The following is a 21,385-nucleotide window of genomic DNA, read 5'->3' as shown; positions in this document are numbered from 1 at the left end:
CTAGTGTGAACACAATCTCCACTTCTCATCAGTTCAGTGGTTAAAACTGAACTGATCTGCAGATGTAATCATGAGATGAGATTAAATTAGTTACAGTAGATTTTGCTATCTATAGGAAGTTCTGGTATATAAATGTGCTTGTTAATATGAAGTTGAATTTACCAGACTTCAAAGGGAGACAAGGTGGGTTTGGCTTGCTTTTAGCACCCTCTAGTGTCCATTTAGTAGAACCAAAAGCAAAACTTATTTTCTCGCTGTGCGTTCATTCTTTAAACATCTTAATCTCTAAGCTGATACATCCCCTCAGCCTTCAAAAGTTTTTACAGGAACAATTCATCACTAAATCAAACAAACCAGCTGTGTTCATGACCTAAGAACATGTAGGAAACGTGCCATTCTGTTCTAAGTCCAACAGACCAGACCGACACTCTGAAGTTGCAAATGCGGTATTCTGGCCACAGAGGGCGGTAGTGGTCTGAGTGACATTTCGTTAACCCTATAAAGGTTTGAGACCATGATGACTCAAGAAAATGATTCAAAAATATGAAAAATCGGCATTGTATCCCTTTAAGGTTAATTCAAGGTTACAAACGGTGGCGAGAGGCTTTGGTAGCAGAATTTGTTCAGCCCTAAACCCCGTGGTCCGGGTGACCTGTAATCCACATTGTTTTTGCACTTCAAATGCAACATCAAAGTCAAGTCAATTTTGAGTTTCACTTCAAAAGTTGAGAACAAAATTATACAAAGTAAGTGTCAAGCACATGAGATAAAAAGGAAAATTAGTAGCAAAATAAAACACATTTATTTAAAGCTGTAATGGCAAACCTGGAACAAAAGCTCACTCTTAAAACACAGTCACAGAACTCTAACCCTTCCTGTCAGCTATTATTCCTGGGGCAAGTCCACCTGACAACGATAACTCGCATTGCCAGAGGAAACGAGAGAGCGCTAAACACTAGTCGCCGTTTTCTAGGTCCAAACGCGTTTTGTTTTCCAGTACTTCTATTGTTTTTCTTTTTGGGACTCTGGTAGTTTGTCCTAAAACTGGAAGTTTCTCCTCTGGTATTATAGAGCGACAAACCTCTCACACCAGTAGTGTTCTGTTGTGCTACGCACGAGTGCATAATAACTGGAGGACCCAGTAAACGCAGAGGTGCGTTAGTTCGTTGAGACCAGACAACCAGATGGTCCAATCGTTGGTTTCGGACCTAGGCATGTCAAAATACTCCTGACTAATTTTCAAAAACTGAAAATTAAATTAAATTATCTTATTCTACTGCAATATAGGAAAAATGTCCCAAACTGAGCAGTGATTATTTCTGGAACTGACAGATCTTTAGGCAAAATCCATGTGGTGTGCCACAAATCAAAGTTGCTCCCAAGCCTACAAAACTAACCAAACCATCACCACTTCTTTCTCCTATTGGAGATTTTTATTCTCATCACAACCTGCATCAACTTTTTGTAGGAAGACATAAATGACAAACAAAAGCAAAACTGCATTCTGCATTCCAAACTATGTGACAGGCAGATTTAAGGTCCTTTTGTCACTAAAGAACACCTAGAAGCTCAGCTTATACTTAACAAATACCTACGCTTGCTGGAACAGGAAGAGAAAACTGTCAAAACCCCCGCTTCTTAGATCCTCTGAGACAACATTTTACCCGTTTCTGTTGAGACAGTTTTCCCCTTCAGCTAAAAGTCGGTGTATCAATAAAGTAAAGATCACAATATATCAAATGATTCAGATATTGTAAATACTTCAGTTCAGCAAACGAACATTTGCAATAAGGCATGATGTTAAAAAGTACAAACACCTGTAGCCTATAAGTTGCTTGGATCCTTGAAACACATTCTTGACATTTGAACCAACTTAACTGATGAAAAGAAAGAATGCACTGGGCTGACTGGTGACAAGCTCCAACACAAAACTCTGTAACCCGAACACTCCGGGCTTTAGAGATAATAACACAGGTAGATTTATGGAGGAGCAGGGCGGGGTTTTGCTATTGAAAGACTACAACGAGGACAGTTCAAGTTATTCTGGGGACGTACTTTTGGAGGTTGGTCACAAACCACAAAGGACTGAGGATTTCATCCGTTTGTTTGATGCACCAAGATGTGGCCATGTAAGATTCTGAATTCATTTTAAAACGTGTAAAAGCAATGCTATTATAATAAGTTTTAACACAATGTTTAAGATCATAAAAAGCAGAAGTGAAGCATCCAGAAAGCTTTTGATGAGTTCAAAACATAAACAAAAAGGGGTTTGCCCAAATCCAGCTGCCTCCGTCTGAGTAGGACCAATTACGTCACAGCGAAGTGAGAAGGCTGGCTGAATTCAAAGGAACATTTGAGGACAGGTGCTGTATCCTCATTGGCAAAGACTATTCCCGGATTCATTGTAGGCCAAATGGGGAATTTTTGTCCCCCGTTTGGCCTGTCCTCTGCTGCCAGCGAATCAAAGGAAGTGATGCCACCATCACTGGCAATCTCTGAGTATGGCTAGAGCTACTAGCTGAAACATGTAAGGTAAACAAATAATTTTACTAAACTGTGTAAGAAAAGAACTAAAAAATGGAGGAGGAGCGCTTTTTTAACACAGTATTATAGTGGGATAAAATAAGTCATTAGCGTTTGTAACATTAGAGCAAATATGTGACATACATACGTGGTCTAAAGGTAATAAAATCATCATTACTTTTGTTGCTACACCGAAGAATACAAGTAACTCTGTTGATGTTAGCAGCTAACAAGAGGCAATTAGCTTACAGAAGTGACTGACTCTTCATTCTCCACCACAATGTGTTTCATTTAATGTGTTTATGCATCGCCACTTTGCTCCCGTGAAATGAGTTTCACTTTGCAGATTTTGCCATCTACTTGCTTCTCTTTTGCAGAATGCTCCCAAACTATGGAGCTAAGTTGCCGACTCGCCATGATGTCTTCTCTCTTTGGTGATCTGAAGGCTGATCTGGATGGCGACTACTGCACATGAGACTCAAGCAGAAAGCAGCAGAAGGTACCGCAGCAGGCAAGATTAAAAAAAGCTCATAGAATAAAGAATTTATTGACTGTTCAATTTATCGTTGACTATTTTGTTTGTCAACGTTATCATGGCACGTCGACTAATCGTGGCAGCACTATGGAAGACCACAGAAAAACTGCTGCTCAGTACTTCACATTAGTTACTGAATCGTAATTTTCTGGCTAAAAGCAACTGCAAACCTCCATTAGCTTCGGTTAACTCTGTTAGCTGGTAGCTACATTCACTCAGAGGGTGTTTCTCAATGTCGAGGTACCTGGCCTCACAAGTCAATGTCTTGCAAGGATAGGCGCCTTACGACGACACAGTCCTTCCTTGGTCAAAGAAAACTATTAAATGGAACAGACTTGCATCACGTGACACGGGAGATAACGTTATATTTTATACGTATAAATTTCAATATAAATATATAATGAGCTGTTTACTTTTTAAATTGTGTATGTTTGTTAAATTAAATATGAAAGAAAGTTACAACCTGCTAGCCACCAAAGCTACAACTACTAGCAATCAACCAACCATAGCTAGAAACCTAGAAAAAAAAATACATTTCAGATATCAGCCCAATAGCTACAATTAGTTGACTTACATTTAAACTTGAAATTTGCCCCCGGTAGCTGCCGGCTTCTGATCTGCCATCCTTTTGAAAATACCGCAGTGTATTCTGGGTAATTTTTGACCAAGGCTAGGCGACAAGACAGCACCCGTTAGCTAGCTAAACGGCTAACAAACAGAGAACAGACACCATGGTAGAACATGAACATTGGAACACGCCTGGCAGTTCCTGATGACATATCTCCTAGGCAACCAGGGCGGGACCAAGACATCAAGGCGAGGTTCCTTGGCATTGAGAAACACCCAGTTTTCCCATATCTTCACAGTCTCTCTCCCAGCTCCATCCCTTTGCCCATTTTTTGTTGTACAGGAATGACGAGACATTTGACACAGCCAAGATGGCGGTCATGGGAACCATACAATGGGCTTCAATTCAGCTCTTCAGAAACCTACGGGTGAGGTTGGTCCATCTTGCTAGTACAGTCATTGGTTAAAACCCTTTTTACTGAATCCAATCATGAGGAGATTCCCATCCCAGATAAAATAATGCATCACTTAAGAACAGCGAGAGAATTTTGATTCAGAAAAACATGCATTATCATTAGCAGAGCTTCTTCAATAACTACTTAAAAAAAAGAATTTGTCTCAATAAACAAGCCAAGTACTGGAAGGGGGATTTTTTTTTTTTTTTTGTGAAAGCTCGTATTTTGCTCCCTGTTGCTGAGCAGCAACTGGTGTTTTTTTTATCCCAGTCACACTTCAGTCCCTGCCGTTATTTTCTTCAGGGCACCAGCGTGTGAACAGGTCACTTCTTCTGCAAATGTTAAAGCTGTTTGGGGTTTGGCCACAGCAAATGTTTTGTTGAACCTACCTACTTTGTTAGACCTATTGATTCTACAATATTTAAAGACTTATAAATAAATATAACACTGTGGTTCACGTGAAGCGTTATCTAAAGATTATAGGCATTATCTGTATTATTGAGCAGGATTTTTCCTTATGCTTTGTCTAATGTATTAATAAAAGAGATAAAGGAAAGCAATTAACCCTAACACGTTACTGCAGAGATTTATGTACAGATCCTAAGTCTGTTCTAGCTGGAGCCTCACCCTGCAAGTTACAAATCAAGTGTTTTAAAAGCAAATACCACTCACCGCTCTTCAGTTTAACATGGGCAACCTTCTAAATACCGGTACCTAAACAGTTGCAACTTCCATGTAGACAGGGACCACGTGATCATCACCAACACTTGCAGGAGGTTGTATTAGTGCTTATTTTGTTTATTGTTTACTTTAATCCATCGCAAACTGACTAACAAACATTTGGAAACTTTCTGCTACAAAACAAGCTACTTTGTAGGTTAGTGTGTTTACATGTGCATCTAAAGCCTGATTCATTCTTCTCCATCTGCGTCGGTGCGGAGACATGCAACGTCCTTGCGGGCCTGCTGGAGAGCTCCGCAAGGACGGACGGGGTCGAGCTCTCTTTTCTAAACATCTGTCAGTCGAGACGGACAACGCAAGCTTGTGATTGGTCAGGGCACCGCTGTCGACTACACCACCACCATTGCGCCCTCAAAAACATAAAGAGAGCCGAGGATAACTAGTGGCAGACACGGAACAGCTTGAAGAATACCTCGCGAAAAAACTCTAAAAACATGAAGGTTTAATTCCTCCGTGACTGGAGGAGTGAAAAGATGCGCAGCAAGCGTTTTATTTGTGGACGGAAATGACAGGAAACGTGGGTTAGAGGTGGGGAGCGCATGAAGAGGTGGAGGAGGATGAGAGACAAATTTGTCTGTGTTAAAAGTCTCTTATATACTAAAAATACACAATATAAACACACTATCTTGGACCGATACATGACAGGATGCCACAGAACAGCGCTACGCCCTCTGTTGTCCTGGTGGGGAATTGCTTTGCAACACTCTCCAGGAGACGGAGAAGTATGAGTGCAAAACACTTCCGTCAATCCGTGCGTGTCTGTCCCTTGCAGAGCTGATGGAGAAGCATGAATCAAGCTTAAGTCGATCTATGGTAAACTGGGAGCCTTGATCTTAGTTTACATGCGAGTTAGAAAACCAAACTCTCAAATGACGCGTGTTCCACGCCGCCACAGTAGGTGGTGACATCGGCTTTTTCGTGTCGGTATTCTTCCAGTTAGCTTATAGGAACACAAACAGTAAACACACGCTGGCGGGAGTGAAGCAGATGGAGTTAAAGCAGGATGTGCACACTGGCCAAAGGAATGGACAACAACAACAGTGCAGCACAGCTTATTTGGTATGTACGGCATAATTTGGTGGCGTCACATTGTGGCGATGATCTTACTAGAAGACCGCTTCCGCTGTCTCGTCACTTCTGGAGGTTACCAGTCACAGCTTGACTGTGCCATTTACATGCAGATAAATTTGGGTGCATTATCTGGGTGCTTCACTTCAGCCACTGTCCTATCAGGTGACCCCTCCAGGAAAGGTGACAGTTGAGCAGGGTTGATGGTTTATCACTTGAGGTCCACGTAGCAGGGGCGAGGTGGTGCTCACTCCTCACCCCTGCTACGTGGACCCAAGGAACAAACCATCAACCCTGCTCAATGGTAACCTTTCCTGGAGGAGTCACCTGATAGGACAGTTGGAGGGTGAAAAAACGTCTTTATTTAGGTAAACGGTTCGGTTTTCTGATGAGTATGTAAATGCTCTGAGTGAGATGATGGGGTAATCAAACCATCACGACCCCCTTTTTTCTAAAGAAAAGAGACACTTTCATGTTTCATTTGAGTTTTTCCCAGACAGGCAAACAATTGCTTCCAGGTCAATAAATGGAGGGAAAACCATTTCTTTTTTTTATACAGCAACACACTCCTCTCAAAACTGCATCTGGGTCAGCACTGAGATGAGTTTCCTTCTTTATGATTCCAATATTAATGAGGAGGGAGTACGCATTTCAGATTGTGTTACAAATAGATACTGAAGAGAGAATATGTCTCCGTCTGGTAGGCGAGCTGGTGAGCGCAGACTGCAGCTGTGTGTTCCCAAAGCTCATGCTGGATGCAAAACAGGCTTTATCAAGTGAAACATGAAAGAAAAAAACATTTAAAATCAAGAAAATGACCTTTTTTAACTCCTACACAACAAAATGAGCTCAATGTCAGAGTTCCCAAGTTTAAGGAAACAGACGAGATTTGATCTTCATCGTGGATTTGGACACAGCCTATGAGCGCCACCTCAGCCGTAACGCCCCCGGAGCTCCGGGCTCTTTGCTGTGATGCACTGTGCTACAGAGCAGAAACCGACAAGATCCTGATGCACATGACTGCACAGAACAAGGTAGAATATGAGTCAGATTCCCATTTACAGTCTTCATTACAATTATCATTTTTATGCAGTAGTTTGTGGCTTAAAATAGCGCTTTAATAGATGTTACAGGCCACTACTGAGCTACCATGAGTATTCTAAAGGGAATCAAGAAGTATCATCTCACCAGTAATCAAATTATCTCATAATTTAATTATTTGTCGTTTTATATTAAACTATATCACAAAAATGAGATTTTTTACGGGTTTATTCTGTACAAACAAATGTGCATGTGCTTTTCTTTTCCAGCAACACATACTTGCACAACTTCATCTTTTAATGGAAAGAAAATCTACATATCCACAACATAACTTTTATTTTAAGCAAAACCATTAAACCTTAGCGGTTCAAGTAGCCATTTTTATATCTAAAAATACCTGAGTGCACAGCTGCCTGACTTCTGCTCCATTTGATGAAAATTTCATAAGCTGAGTATTTGAAAGACCACATGATCTAGACAAATGCCTGCGGCTTGTAAATCTACAATTTGGCCTTTTGTTCTATAGCTGACTGTAGTTTAAAGCCTTAAATAAGGCTGTGCAAACCACTCAGCACGGTTATTTTTCCTCTCAGTAACACCTTCAAGAGAAATCTAGAGAAAACAAGTTATTTTGTATAATTATATTTAGAAAAAAACATTTCTCATGCTTCTTCTTCTCCAGTCATAACAGGGTCGTTGTTAAGATTTACAATCCAGGCAGCCAGTTTCTGACCTCCTGTCCATCTGGAGCCTTGAACGTTACACACACATTACCATAATTATGACACCAGATGACCATTCTTCACCCTTCTCCCTGCCACATATGTCACACTGGGCTTTAAACACAATGCCCTGATTTTAAATGAACTCAAACATCAGAAAGTCCTCTCCCTACCCCCCTCCAGGAAGCGCTCTGGGAATCCCTTTTGACTTTGACCATCCCTCAAATTTGCAATTCATCATTTCACCTTCCTCGGCATCACAAAACCACCACCAGCAGCACTGCTTTGTCATTGTAATGACACGGACACAAGCTATAGTGTTTGTTTCCTGTAGAGACTGGACGACAACCCAATGCCTTCCCGAGCCCACTGGTAGCCGCTCAACATCGATAACTTACAACCAAACCATCTTCTTACACACCGCCTCTCGAGCCAGAAGTGATACACCATGTCTCACGTGAAAGCACGGAAAGTGGATGGGAGAGGTTAGGGAGTAGCTGCATTTCTTAATTAGCATAGGAGGCACACTACAAACCAACAACGCCTCTCAAAGCCAGCTGATTGCACGGCACCAACTTGTAGAGGAACAAACTGATGCAGCGATGGGTGTGTGAACAGACAGCAGTGGGTTTTAACACCAGCAGGGTGCAACTGATGTGTGAAAGGGATAAAGTCACAGACAAACAGGATGTGGTTACAACTAAAGTAAACAAAAATAAAAAAGCAACTGATTAAACAGAAATCTGTGCTTACAGAACACAAACGTGTGGTTGTGTGAGCGAGCTTTTGGAAAGTTAAGATCTTGTTCTTCTCATCTCCTATAAATACAGTTGCTGAATCCTAACGGCAGATTAAGGGACTTACCTTGCTTTGTACAATTTTAATTCAGCTTTTCTTCACAGAAATCAAAATCCAACAGGAAGGAAATGTTAGAAGCAGGATTACAAATACTCCTGCAGCAGCAGCAGAGTGACTAGCTGCAAGGATGAGTTGAAGAACCAGAAGAAAGAGGGAGGAGTGACTACTTTCACCCCCACCTCACCTCCCTCAACACACACACACACACACACACACACACGCACGCGCACGCACACACACACTCCAGCTGACTCTCACAATCTTCCCTCCCTTCCAACCCCCTTAACTACAAATCCATTGCCAGCAGGAATATGTTCCCGTTGTAACTGCCCTGACGAGAAGCACGGTATTTATATTAAATGTTGCTGCCTTAATGAAAGAGGAAAAGCTGTGGCATTAAAAAAATCAATACAAGTTTAAATGTAAACAGATTTTAGTCGTTTGAGTCTCAGAGATGGAATGGTTTGTCTGTAACCCTCTCAGGCTCAAAATAAGTTTTGATAAAAGGACAAACAACTAAGTCATTCAGGGTACTTCTGAGTTAAGAAATGCTCATAAAATACGTATGTGGAGTAACCAGGTAGGTAGGTTTTACAGTTTTTTACAGACGTTAGGACCCATATCTCAATACTAATGTCACTTTTCTTAGACACTTCACACAGTTATCCTAACTGAGTTTCAGCTTGGCAAAACAGTTCATTTCACATTCAAAATGCACTACAACCACCAAAACACTTCATTCAGGTCTCAAATAAACACATTCCTCCAGAACACTAGCAAAGGTTGACAGCCGACAAACACAATTTGTCACCCACAAAACAAAGACCTAAAAAACACTAACAACATGTAGCATTACATTTTCTTGTGTAAAACAAGGACACATCTCTGTTCATACTTCCAATAGATGTTACTGGAATGAATCAGACGTGATGCAGAATTAGTCAATATTTCATGCTGTTCATTTATTTTTAATGGTATTTGTTTTTGCACTAAGTACTTCCAAAACACAAGACTTCGTCAACACAACATCCAATGATACAGATTCAATATGCTAATCTACTCGGTCTTCTCCATTTGGCCACAGGTTCTCATCCACATCACATCTTATGTCATCTAGGGCAATACACCTAGGAAAGAATCTTCTGGCATGCCTGATCCATCCCTGGCAATCTAAATGATAAATGATGATAAATGACCCGCACTTGTATAGCGCCTCTCAAAGTAAGGACTCCAAAGTGCTTTACACTACAGTGTATCATTCATCCATTCACACACACATTCATACACTGATGGTGATGAGCTACGATGTAGCCACAGCTGTCCTGGGGCACACTGACAGAGGCGATGCTGCCGAGAACAGGTGCCACCGGACCCTCCGACCACCACCAGCAGGCAAGGTAGGTTAAGTGTCTTGCCCAAGGACACAACAGCAGAATTCTCTGTCCGGAGCCGGGATCGAACCTGCAATCTTCCGATTACTGGACAACCCGCTCAACCTGTTGAGCTACTGCTGCCCCGATACTGCTACTGCTGATATGTCCAGGCATCCAGCATACATTGCATCCAGAAGGGACATTTGATCATGTGGATGATGGTCGTACACCTTCCACTGCCATGAGGCAAAGAATTCCTCTATAGAGCTCCGGGAGTTGACGTCACTTCTCCCAGCATGCAACAGTTCAAATCGAAACGGCGCCATATTGGCATGCAGAAGCCGGCAGCTGGACTATTTGTTATTGTCAGAAAACTCAATCAAACGGGAAATATGGTAGATTCCTGTTGTGCCCCAGGATGCAGAACAGACGCGGACGACATAAGGAATGAGCCATATACAGGATTCCCCAAGATCCGGAACGCCGCAAACATTGGATCACTGTAATAAAACGCGCTAGTGACCGGGCGAAAATGAAGCTGTGGGATCCCGAGAGTAAAGGTTTTCGCTTATGCAGCGACCGCTTCATATCAGGTACTTAAACCAACGTTTCCTCAACTGTGTGTGGTATTTATTTTAAATGCTTTTATTATGATTCTTAGTGGGCTTCCTAAACTTATTTTGGCGTGGCTTTTTCTGTCTTATTACTCATAGCAGCAAGTAAACATCACGTAAAATGTTGCCTCGTGAGTTCTGCGTGCTGCCGTTTCCGTGTTTTATGATGACAGCAATTAACCGGCTAAGCTGTATTTAATTTTTAAGCAATGGTTGATCAATTGTCAGATCACACATAAAAAGCACTTTGGATTGCTATTATCTGTCTCACCGAGACTACTTACGTGTAAATCTGTTATTTGTCCATCCATCCATCCATTTTCATCCGCGTATCCGGAGTCGGGTTGCGGGGGCAGTAGCGTGACTTCCCTCTCCCCAGCCGCCGGAGCCAGTTCCTCCGGGTAAACCCCAAGGGGTTCCCCGGTCAGGTCCGGTGTTGTGCCGGTAAGAAGTCCGCTCTGACACCTTCTGGCGTCGGAGCGGGCAGTAGAGTCGAGAGTCCCATACATTCTCCCCAGCTCCTCCGGCCGGGGGAATCCCAAGGGGTTCCCCGGTCAGGTCCGGTGTCGTGCCGGTAAGAAGTCCGCTCCGACAGCTTCTGACGTTTTTAAAAAGTATCCCAGGGGCACGGTAAGGGTCGGAGATGTTTAGTCTATTTAATTTCTGACTATATAAAACGATTTCTTCTGTTTTAAAGTGTGAAGTAAACTCCGACGAAGTAAAATCCAAGCGGATCCCGTTCAGTTCATGGTTACATCCGTGTTTGTTTACCTTTTTTGCATGCCAAAATGGCATCCACTAACTGAGAGTCACGTGGGGTCCAGAGCTCTATGGGGTTGAGGAATGGAGAGTAAGGTGGGAGGAAAAGTGACTCCATTCTGGGATGGGCCACAAACCACTCTATGACTGCATGGGAGTGGTGAAATGCCACATTGTCCCATACAATTATATGTGTTGGCATTGACTACTTTTATAATGACATTGAAAGTGTAACACCTGTGCAGCTGTTCATCTACAATTAGAGTCAGCCGTGGCTGATTAAACTGCATTTATGTTTCAATAACATATTGCTGTTGGATTTTGATGTCATATTCAGTTTTGCAGTATGTTATTGTTTTGAACATAAGTTTTACAGTTTTGTGAACAGTATGTAAGCAAGTGCAAAATGTCCTGTTAGTACAATGAGTTTTGGCAGTTGTTGTGTCTGAGTGAGAAGGGACATCATGACATTTGAGAGATGTAGTCACTCAATGCATTTTGTGTCAAAGCAATGATAATTGATCCTCAGTTTGGCCCACATAGACTTCTGTTGTGCACACTGTATGTAGAGTTTTGCAAATGTGACCTAGGTATTGAGAAATGGGTCCTAACGTCTGTAAAAAACTGTAACTGTTGCAATTCAGCAACGCCTGCCTCCAGAGAGTTAAGGTAAATGAAGGCTGAAAAAGGTCAGATTTGCTTTGTTGTTGTATAACTTTAGATTTTCAAACACAGCACAAGTGATGCTGCACCGCATCAGCTGTGACAGCAACGCTGGCTTCTTTTTTTAAAAGGTAAAATAACTGCAGAGAGGACACAGGGGAGTAGAAAAGGGCAGGATGTGAGTGTGACCAGAGCGTCTGTTTGGCTGCACCCTGCATCATGTGCTCCAGAAACAGCTTCTCATGCATACTGAACAAGAAAACATGCCCCGAGCAAGTTGGAAAGGTAGACACCATGAGAGTGAGGGAGGAAAAGTTCTGAGTTTGCAAAATAATTATGAGATTAGAGGATCTTTTCTAGTGATTATGGGAGGGGGAAAAAAAACTTGGTTTACACAAAAGTTTTTATTTAGAATGGTAAAACTAGACTATCAAATACCACACTTTGTTTCATAACAGAATACATTTATGACCAAACACAACCCCATAATAAAGTCCTACCAGAAAGACTGGTTTGCCCCGCCCACTTTTTTATATTAATAAACAAAATAGCATGAGTGTGAGTTGATCTGTATGTAAAAGTCACTAGCATTGGCCGATACTGATATTGATGCCGAAATATTGTACATTCCTAATATAAAAAAAGAAAAATGGGAAAAAAGGGAAAATTTACATTAAGAAATGTGAAGAAATCATTAAAAAAAACTGTAATCATGGGATCCTAATAAAAAGACGGAATTAATATAAACAGCAGCATGAAAAGAAGCCAGGGAGCAAGACGATGACCAGGAGGTCACACCTAAAGCTTAGTTTATGCTTCTGCATCAGCTCCACAAGCTGATGCAGAAGCAATTATTATTATTATTATTATTATGATTATTATTTTATTCCGTGTCCTGTCACAGTGCATTAAGTGCCCACCATAGCCTTAAGACATGTGTTGAACGTGCCCAAGTCCATACTTATGAGAGCACCATGTGAACACCTGTGTGTGTACATGCGCTTGTATGTGTAAGGTTTCTCTGTAGGAGCGTACAATAGAGAGTGTGAGGGGCCACAGATCTGCCCCTCAAAGATACATAGCAGATGGAAGGAGCTCCAAGTCCCAGAGATCCAGGAACTGCCCCAGAGCACAGGGACCCCAAGGAGACCACGACCAGAAAAGACCCCGCCCCCCTCGAGAGGCGCAGAGGATCGCCTCGGGGGCCACAACCAGCAGCCGGCAGAGTCTCGGGAGATATCAGCGGCAAGCCCACAGGCCCGCCCGCAGCCTCCCACCCCCCAGCCGGCCGAGCCCAGGAGCCAGGGGCGACCACCCCCGCTGGGGACCCAGCAGAGCCCAGGGACCCAGATCCCACCAGGCAGCCACCGGTATTGATCAGGCAGACGCCAAAAATCTTAAACCCCCTGACCCGGAAGCCATGACTACTTAGGCAGACCAAGGCACCACACTCCACACCAGGTGTGGCGGGGGAGGGGAGACGAAGATGTCCTAGGAGAAGGGAGGAGTCAAAGGCCCCACCTGACGTATACAGTCATAAACAGACACAGTCACACACTCCCTCCCTCATGCTCACACATACACATACAGCCAAAGACTTACAAAAATGCATGCCGGACACCCACTCATGCTCCCCATGCACACCCTATTCACTCTGGTCCCGGTACTGCTGCACATGGGGTACAACCATTGACGGTTCCCAGAGTTTGACCCTTTCTGCTGGGGTGCTGATGAGCAGTCTCCCCCGCCCAACGCTGAGCAAAGCAACCCACTACCCCAGACCCCAACCAGACAGCCAGATCTCCCTCCTAACCTCCAGCCCCAGGAAGCCAAGTGACAACAGAGGTGTGCTAAGACCCCTAGTCTCCCTCCGCCTGCTCCAGTATAGTGTTTGTGCGTGTTGATGAGGTGTATTCCAAGGCTGTGGTGAGCGGGCAGTGCGGGCATCGTCTGGCCTACGCCAGCTGATGCCACCACACGACCCCACTTGCACCCACAGCCCTCAGTGTCTAAGTGCAGTTTAAAATTGGGAATGGGCACCAGCACTTGGGATGAGGCTAAAAAATCCCCCTGCCAAATGCTGCTGAATGTGCTCACTCCCAAGGCCCTAAGTGTGTGTTTGCGTGGAATGTCGTTGGTGGAAATGTTTAAGGTGCAAATAAAAATTGGGGGGCAGGTTGCCACAGGAATGTGGAAATGGGGTCCATACCCGCACCCCTTGACTTGTCCACCCCCCCAAGGTCCTATGTGCATGATTGTGTGATGATGTGAGGGAGCAGGATGAGAAAAATGTGTGGGGATGGGGAGGAAGGGCTGGTTGGACTTAAGCCCTCCAGGGAGCCAGCTCCCCCACTGGCCCCAATAGGCACCTCAGTTGCCAAAATGCCACCCAGGGCATGGAGACCCCAGCCCGTCTTGCCAGGGCCCAAAGAAGCAGCATCACAGGGCCTCACGGAGTCCGAAGGCACCAACCCAGCCCCACCCCAGCAGAATATCTACTCCCATCCCTGCATTTGCACAACTTCCAGAATATATAAGACATACAGTAGGACATCCAGGTAAGGTTGGGTCCTCCCCTTCCTGGACATCCCCCTCCCCTGTGATGGAACAGCAGTGGAGCCAAGGTCTATCCGAGGCCCCTGAGCCCGGGCCAGGCACTGCTGCATGTTCCTGCCTTCTTCCCGGCAGCATACATGTCAGGACCCGACCCCCAAGGCCCCGACCAGATTCCCACACGGGGTCGGCCACCCCACACACACACCGAGCGCCCAGGCCCCCACGCACGAAAGACTGTGTGTTAATTATATATTTTTTGGTAGCGCCACTTAGAAACTTGGAAAATGTTACTGTGGCCGTGTGCAGAACAGCTGGAGTTAATGAATAATCAGCAGACTGCCTGCAGCTCTCTGCATCTCTGCTCAAAAGAATCCCCGCTGCTCCTTCTGGGTGTGTAAGTTAAGGGCATCAGGGGAGCCTGACAACCTTTAAGGAGAACCAAGTTGCTCTCCTGTAATTTGAACCCAGTATCCAACTCCGGATCGGGGCTTGGATCAGGAAGTAAAGCCTGAGTCCCGATCAGTCTGAAACACGTGATCGGGGCCGATTTCCAATCATGTGATGGGATCGGGACATCCCTAATTAAAACATTATTATTTCACACAGGTAAGCAGGTTCGAGAGGGCACAGGCCTTTGGCATTAGACACCCAAAGCTGCCTATAATCAACAAGGTAAATGTGGTTTAAACTCTAGGACCACTTTATTTTTCTTGTGTCTGCCTCAAAGTGGCTTATCCTGTATTTAGGCTGTACACACACACACACACACACACACACACACACACACACACACACACACACACACAACTCTGAAAAAACTAAACAAAGAGTTGCCATGTGATCCCAAAGGCTTAAGATAACACAAGGACAAATGTAGTGAATTAAAAATGAGCAAAGAAAACTAAAACATTAGTCGGATAAACACGATAATCAGTGACATGTGAGTTAATGCTGACTCCCTGCTGCACCACAAACATTTCAGAAATGTAGATTACTTACATGAAGCTCGGCTCAACAAAAAAAATCTGCTTTCCTCACCACTGGCACAAGGCCATAAGGCCCTCTGCTAGCCACACTCAAGAGCTGATTAAATTGGTCATCCAATACATTAATAGGACACTTGATAGCGTTGGGGCAATTTGGCAGGTGAGGTTACTGTTACCCATCTACAGCAATACTGATGCGGTCCATAAGCTCTATTCATTACGGGTTTTTAAATTGTTTATCAATGCAATTTTTAATGGACATGCAAAAGTTTGATTTCCACTCCCATTTTTATAGATTTTAGTAATAAATGTTGCTATTAATACACTCTGCAGAGGAATGTACTCATTCTGTTTCCACACCATTATCATCTAACGCCAACAGAGCTGTGAGGCAAATTATTACATATGCTTGTATTCATTCATAGCTCCCACAGTTTATTTATTTAACATGATTGAAGTGTAAAAATTGACAAAAAACCAAACCAGCATTTCTGTTAAATTGCCTTTTTACAGGTCAGCTTTTATTGTCCAGTTTCCTGGCATTAAAAGGCTCTAAAATTAAATATGCATGATTTAAATAATGTGAAACAGAATTCATCGTTTTTATAAATAAGGCCTTTTTGTGTACAACTTTTTTTACACAAAATAAAAAAAACATGTAAGTCAAGGGTATACAGTAATTAAATGAAAATAACGTTTTACTTTGAAACTAAAATGAAAACAACTAGTTTAAATTGTAATTTTTCCACTTAAATATTTATTTTTCAAGCATCCCGATGGTTTATTTTTGCTAATTTGATGCACCAATGAAAGGAAACAGGCTATGCTGTGTCTTTAACTGTGACACTCTCATTTTAAAACTGAACTTGTTACCACACACTGAGTTTGAAACGTGACAGCAGAGAAGATTATTTTTTAAACACAATTTTGGGTCACAGCATGGGGGATCAGTCGCATAACTTATTGCTTTCTTTACTCTGCAGTGTGGCTTTTAACGCCACTAGTGTTCAGATCCTAACGTGTCCAACTGGCTAAATGACAAATCTGCCTAGAATAGCTCAGACAAAGGTCAGTGAATAACTAACAAATGTGCATGAAACACAGGGTGGCTTATAATTCAGGTAGTAATCTTATTCTTCGAACTGTAGTGCATTAATAAACAATTATTTCAAATAGGTGTTAAAGTATTGCCTTTAAAAGAAATTGCTAAAAGGTCCCATCCACCATCCCCCACCCCAATCCATCCAAAATAAGAGCTGATCAACAGTACCAAAGACAAAGAGCAGCATGTACAAGCGCTATCTAAAGAGAAAAATGTAAGTGCTGTGCCAGACATGAAAGCAGAGACCCATGCCTGGGTAGAGATCATTAGCGGATGGTCTAGTGGTCTCCAGTAGAGATTCGACTCTCAAGAGTAAACATCAAAAGCAGCGATATAAAGAGGAAAATAATTTAGAGTTCAGAGAAAAGACTCAGAATGCGTCGGACACGACTGAGCCTATGCAGCGTAGGTTAGGTGCTTTGAGCATATTAAAGTGCAGAGGTCTAAACTTTACAAACGGCTTTGTTTGGTCAACTATGTGCTGAGCTACACAAAACACTCCAATATAACATCAGCTACCCAAGAACACGTTCAATCTGTAAGAACATCAATGAAGCAACTGCATACATTTTTATTGTGGCTAGCAATTAGTATTTACAGGGTAAAAAGTCAGAGGCATCTAGAGGCTTAAACTCTTCCTTCTAGACTAGATTAGACAAAGAAATAAAATAAAAAAAGGGGGAGGGGGGGGGGTCTATAACGCAAAAATAACCGTGTCCTGTCCAGCTGTAAAGCAATCAGAACTGATGTCTGAGCGCCAACGACAAGCCTTACAGTTTTACTCTCACAGGTGGAAACAGTATAGCTTCAGCTGGAATGCCTCATCCGATACCAAAACTTCATTAGAAATATTTTCAGTTGTTTTAAAACCCAACAAACACGGAGACAGAAAGAGAAAGGGGGTAGAGGAAAGGAAGACGTGTGGGGGGAGGAGGAGAAGGGGGGTAGGGGGGGGGGGGGCAACAATAAACGAAAAAAACAAGAATCTGCTTCTAGACCTGCAGAAAAAGAGGTAAAAAGAAATAAAGGCGGGGAGGAGTGGGGTTGACACAAAAATACAACAGAACCAAAATATCACTGCACCAACCGCATCAGGGCATATCACACATATCATGAATATTAATGAGTAAAGCACAGACCACACTGTGTTTTTTGGACAAATCCCCCTTCATGAACAGAATTGTGACGAAAAATTACCAAAGTCAGCCGACAACAGTCTTCGAGCACGGTTTGAAAACCTACGACTCCAGTTTGCAATCGACCGATAACCCCCCCCCCCACCACCACCACCTTTCCCATGAGTGAGATGAAAAATGAGTGATGGAAGTACAAGGTGAGAGTAGCATTGGCAACATTAGCAACAGTGGAAGCTACACGCAGAAACATGTGGACCATTGCTTTTTGGAATTTGGTTCATAAAAGAAGCGTTAACGGTGGTGCTATTTTTCTCTTTTCATCATCGTTCTATTGGGGATCTGTCAGTTTTTAGTGACGTATGCTTTTTGGCAAGTCTGCTTGTGGCGTTTGCGTGTCTTAATAGACCAAGAATTTGTGCAGTTTGGCTGTCGTTTTCCACCACCCCCGCATCTCTAATAAACTAAGGGGCAGCAGTAGCTCAGGTGGCAGGTCCAGTAATCGAAAGGTTGCAGGTTTGATCCCAGCTCCCACCAGAGAAGGCTGCTGTTGTGTCCTCAACCCGCCTCACCTGCTGGTGGTGGTTGAAGGGTCCGGTAGCGTCAGCGTATGGCAAGCCTCGCTTCTGTCAGTGAGCCCCAGGGCAGCTGTGGCTACAGTGTAGTTCATCATCACCAGCGTGTGACTGTGTGTGTAAATGGATGGATGACTGAAGCCTCTTTTAGACAGCAATGCCGCCAGTTTGCCGCATACCAAGCTGTCATTAGGGAGCCTAAGGTTGTTTATAAGTGGTCAGACCGTGGTGTTAATGTGGCGTAATCGTGTTCTTTTTACAAAAGATTACACGATGGAGATATAAAGGGGGTATGGGGGCGGTCTCTACGCTGCTGCAGACTTCAGTTCATCTTGGACATGACTTATTTTTTATTGCAATCAAAGTCGCGCACATTACATATTTTTGACAAGCCGCTCCTAAAGGTGTCTGTCTTCCACTGTCCCTTTGCAGTCTCTGGTGATCGGTGATCAGGCCTCCAGCTTCAATGGAGAGAAGCTTATGGAGCGCTGCATCGCTATAGTTTACCATCTCAGCTGATTCTGTTTACAAAAACAAAACTTATCGCCGTATTTACTTTTATTTTCAATATCAATGCCGACCGAAGCTCGCCAGTAACTCCCCACGAGCATGACCTCCCTCTGTTGCGCCTTGTGGTACAATTACTACCAGGCATGGCGGCACGAACACCACAAATTTCCAGCAACGCCATGCCGCCATGGCCTGTTCATAAGACACACCATGGCAGCAGTATTACGCTGATTTGCCGCCATGGTGTGTCTTCTAAAAAGAGCTTGACTGTGTTGTGAAGAGCCTTGTGGGGTTGTAGAAGCCTAACCCTAACCCAAATACAGGCCCCTTACATTTACATGACCCAGATACGCAGAAAAATGTTTGATGTCACACATACGACTGCAGTGAATACAGATACTGTACATCATGGTGTGTAATCTTACCACTTCCTGCCTCGCACTTGAGTGAAATAAAGTCGGATGAAAAATGACATGGTGGATCTGATTTAAGACCACACGTGCAAGTGACCTGGTTCTGACTTGTGGTCTTCAGAAGGTAAAAAAACAGATACAGGGGACACATGGACAAAAAATGCGGATTTGGCCCATTTTTCCCCTGCAGTATGATCATAATATTTTATTCCTCTCAGAAAAGTCCAAAAGAAATTCTGACTGTAAAAAAGGTATTTCAAGCAATTTTCCAAACTTATATCAGATAATTAAGAACCCCAACAACAGCTTGAGCTCATGATTGATGTGGTGATAAGTTAGCCTAACTTCAGCTCCTCCAAAGTGACTCACTGCTTCAGCAGTTTTGTGCACTTAGCATCTATTATTAATCTAAAAGCACAAGACTCAACCAGCCATGTGAAGCTCATGACTACAACCATGAGAACTTTTGACAGCATGTTCTTTCTCACTGTTCAAATCATTTCAGAAATCACGTTTTCTTAAGGCTACACCAATCTCAAAAGACAGGATCTCAAGCCAAAACATACATTTTCATTGTCTGGTTTCCAAAAGTAGAAACAACAACAAGGTGTCATTCATGAATACTTATACAATAGTTTTAATTTAGGCATGCAATAATTCATGAGAAAATCCTCATTAGAAGTGATGCAGAGAATTACACAAATCCCTCTGTGGGATAAGCATGAACTAATAGTTGAAGGTGCTTTAGGACTGCTTCCCTTTTTTAAGTGAATGGGATATAAACTGTTTTTTTTTACATTATAAAGCATCAAAGTCACCTTAATGTGCAGCACTGCTGAAGGCGTCGCCCTCTGCAAAGCATCTGGAGACAAATCTTGGCAATCCCTCTATCAGACAGTGCTGCGAGTCAGCACATCGTGATTTTATCACACTATAATATGTGGCAAGATTCGGTCTTTCACAATCAGTAATAAATTAGAAAAACACACAAGTTGTTTTTAATGTGCACACGACGGGAAAATGTTGGGTTCGCAATGTTCTGCAGCGTATGGGTTATCGCAAAATCACTGCTGTGAGGATCAATACGACTGACTGGGAGGAACATTTTCTTTTTTTGTTTTTTCTTTCTTTTAACCTGTTTATTAATGGCAGAAGATCAAAGGATGAAGCAGCACATGGATGGCATTTACTAATGGTGACAGATGTCCTGTCAGGAAGAACAGGGGGAGGTTGGGATCTTTTCTGTAATGCAATACAAAACGTGGATCTAAACAGACAGGTGGAAAAACGTATTGTCCTATTTTATTATCTTAAACTGCTTACAGTAAACATAATGTGATCACTTGATAAGCATGTCAAAAAAATCCATAAATTATTCACAGAGCATATGGATGCAATAAGAAATGTTTCAAATCTGAAAGAGAAGAATGTGTTTCTCTAAGCAGAAAGATAAAGCCAGTATCTCGTTGGGAAGGGACTGTTGGCAACAAATATGAGAGGCTTTTTAAAGCAGTCAGTGTTAGAATGAGTTCTCAACTTGTTAAGAGTCAAGAGTCTTACTTACTTCTGAGTTGCAGGAAATTTGAACATGTTGGGTACGGTTGTGGGCATTTGGAAATCGTATCACACTCCTCAAGAGTCAGAAAGTGACCCACAATTTACACCAGGTGCGTGAGCGGCGCATTACAGCAGCAACATGGTTTTGTTGCCATTTTTGCGGTGCATCAAACCCTTTGAGGGCATGTCAGAATACGGTTTGGGTGGCAGGACTCACAAGATCACAAAATCAAAGGAGAATTGCAAGATCCCATTCTGACATTGGTCCATACCCTCTCCTTCTTTGTGTTGTCTTTGTAAAAAAGGATGGGTGGTGTTGTGTTTCTCTGCTGCCTGGATAAAAGCCTCTTCATCCATCATGGAAAACACACTGATGTTTTCTTCAAAAGTTGCAGGGAGCAGATGATTCCTTTGGTCCTTTCAAAGCCTACTGGTTGTGCAGCAGCAGGCTAAAGACCAAAGGTGACAGATCATCTGCTGCTGTGGCCCCCAGACTCTGGAACTCTCTCCCCCTGAGCCTGAGATCAGTGGACTCACTGGTCTCCTTTAAAGGGACTGTAAGGAAGTTTGAAGTTTTTATGCTCGCGATCGCCACTCAGGCCTAACGTGTAACTGCAGCTTCAAAAGTAAGCTC

General features: G+C 43.1%; 1 protein-coding gene across 6 annotated transcripts in view; it reads right to left on the bottom strand.

Annotated features, from left to right (window-relative positions):
• Positions 1 to 21,385, bottom strand: part of tiam1b (TIAM Rac1 associated GEF 1b) — a 77,315-nt gene that overhangs the window by 47,438 nt on the left and 8,492 nt on the right. The window contains exon 1 of one of the 6 annotated variants that reach the window (XM_015951354.3): positions 8,517 to 8,630. The exons of the other annotated variants lie outside the window; for them this stretch is intronic. The gene's annotated coding sequence lies outside the window, so the exon portion shown is untranslated. Of the gene's footprint in view, positions 1 to 8,516; positions 8,631 to 21,385 lie in introns of those variants that run through there. 6 annotated transcript variants of the gene reach the window in all.

The sequence above is a fragment of the Nothobranchius furzeri genome, chromosome 13 (genome assembly GCF_043380555.1).
Source record: "Nothobranchius furzeri strain GRZ-AD chromosome 13, NfurGRZ-RIMD1, whole genome shotgun sequence".
NCBI lineage: Eukaryota > Metazoa > Chordata > Actinopteri > Cyprinodontiformes > Nothobranchiidae > Nothobranchius > Nothobranchius furzeri.
The sequence above is the reverse complement of the archived record's forward strand: the minus strand, read 5'-3'. Positions and strand labels throughout refer to the sequence as shown.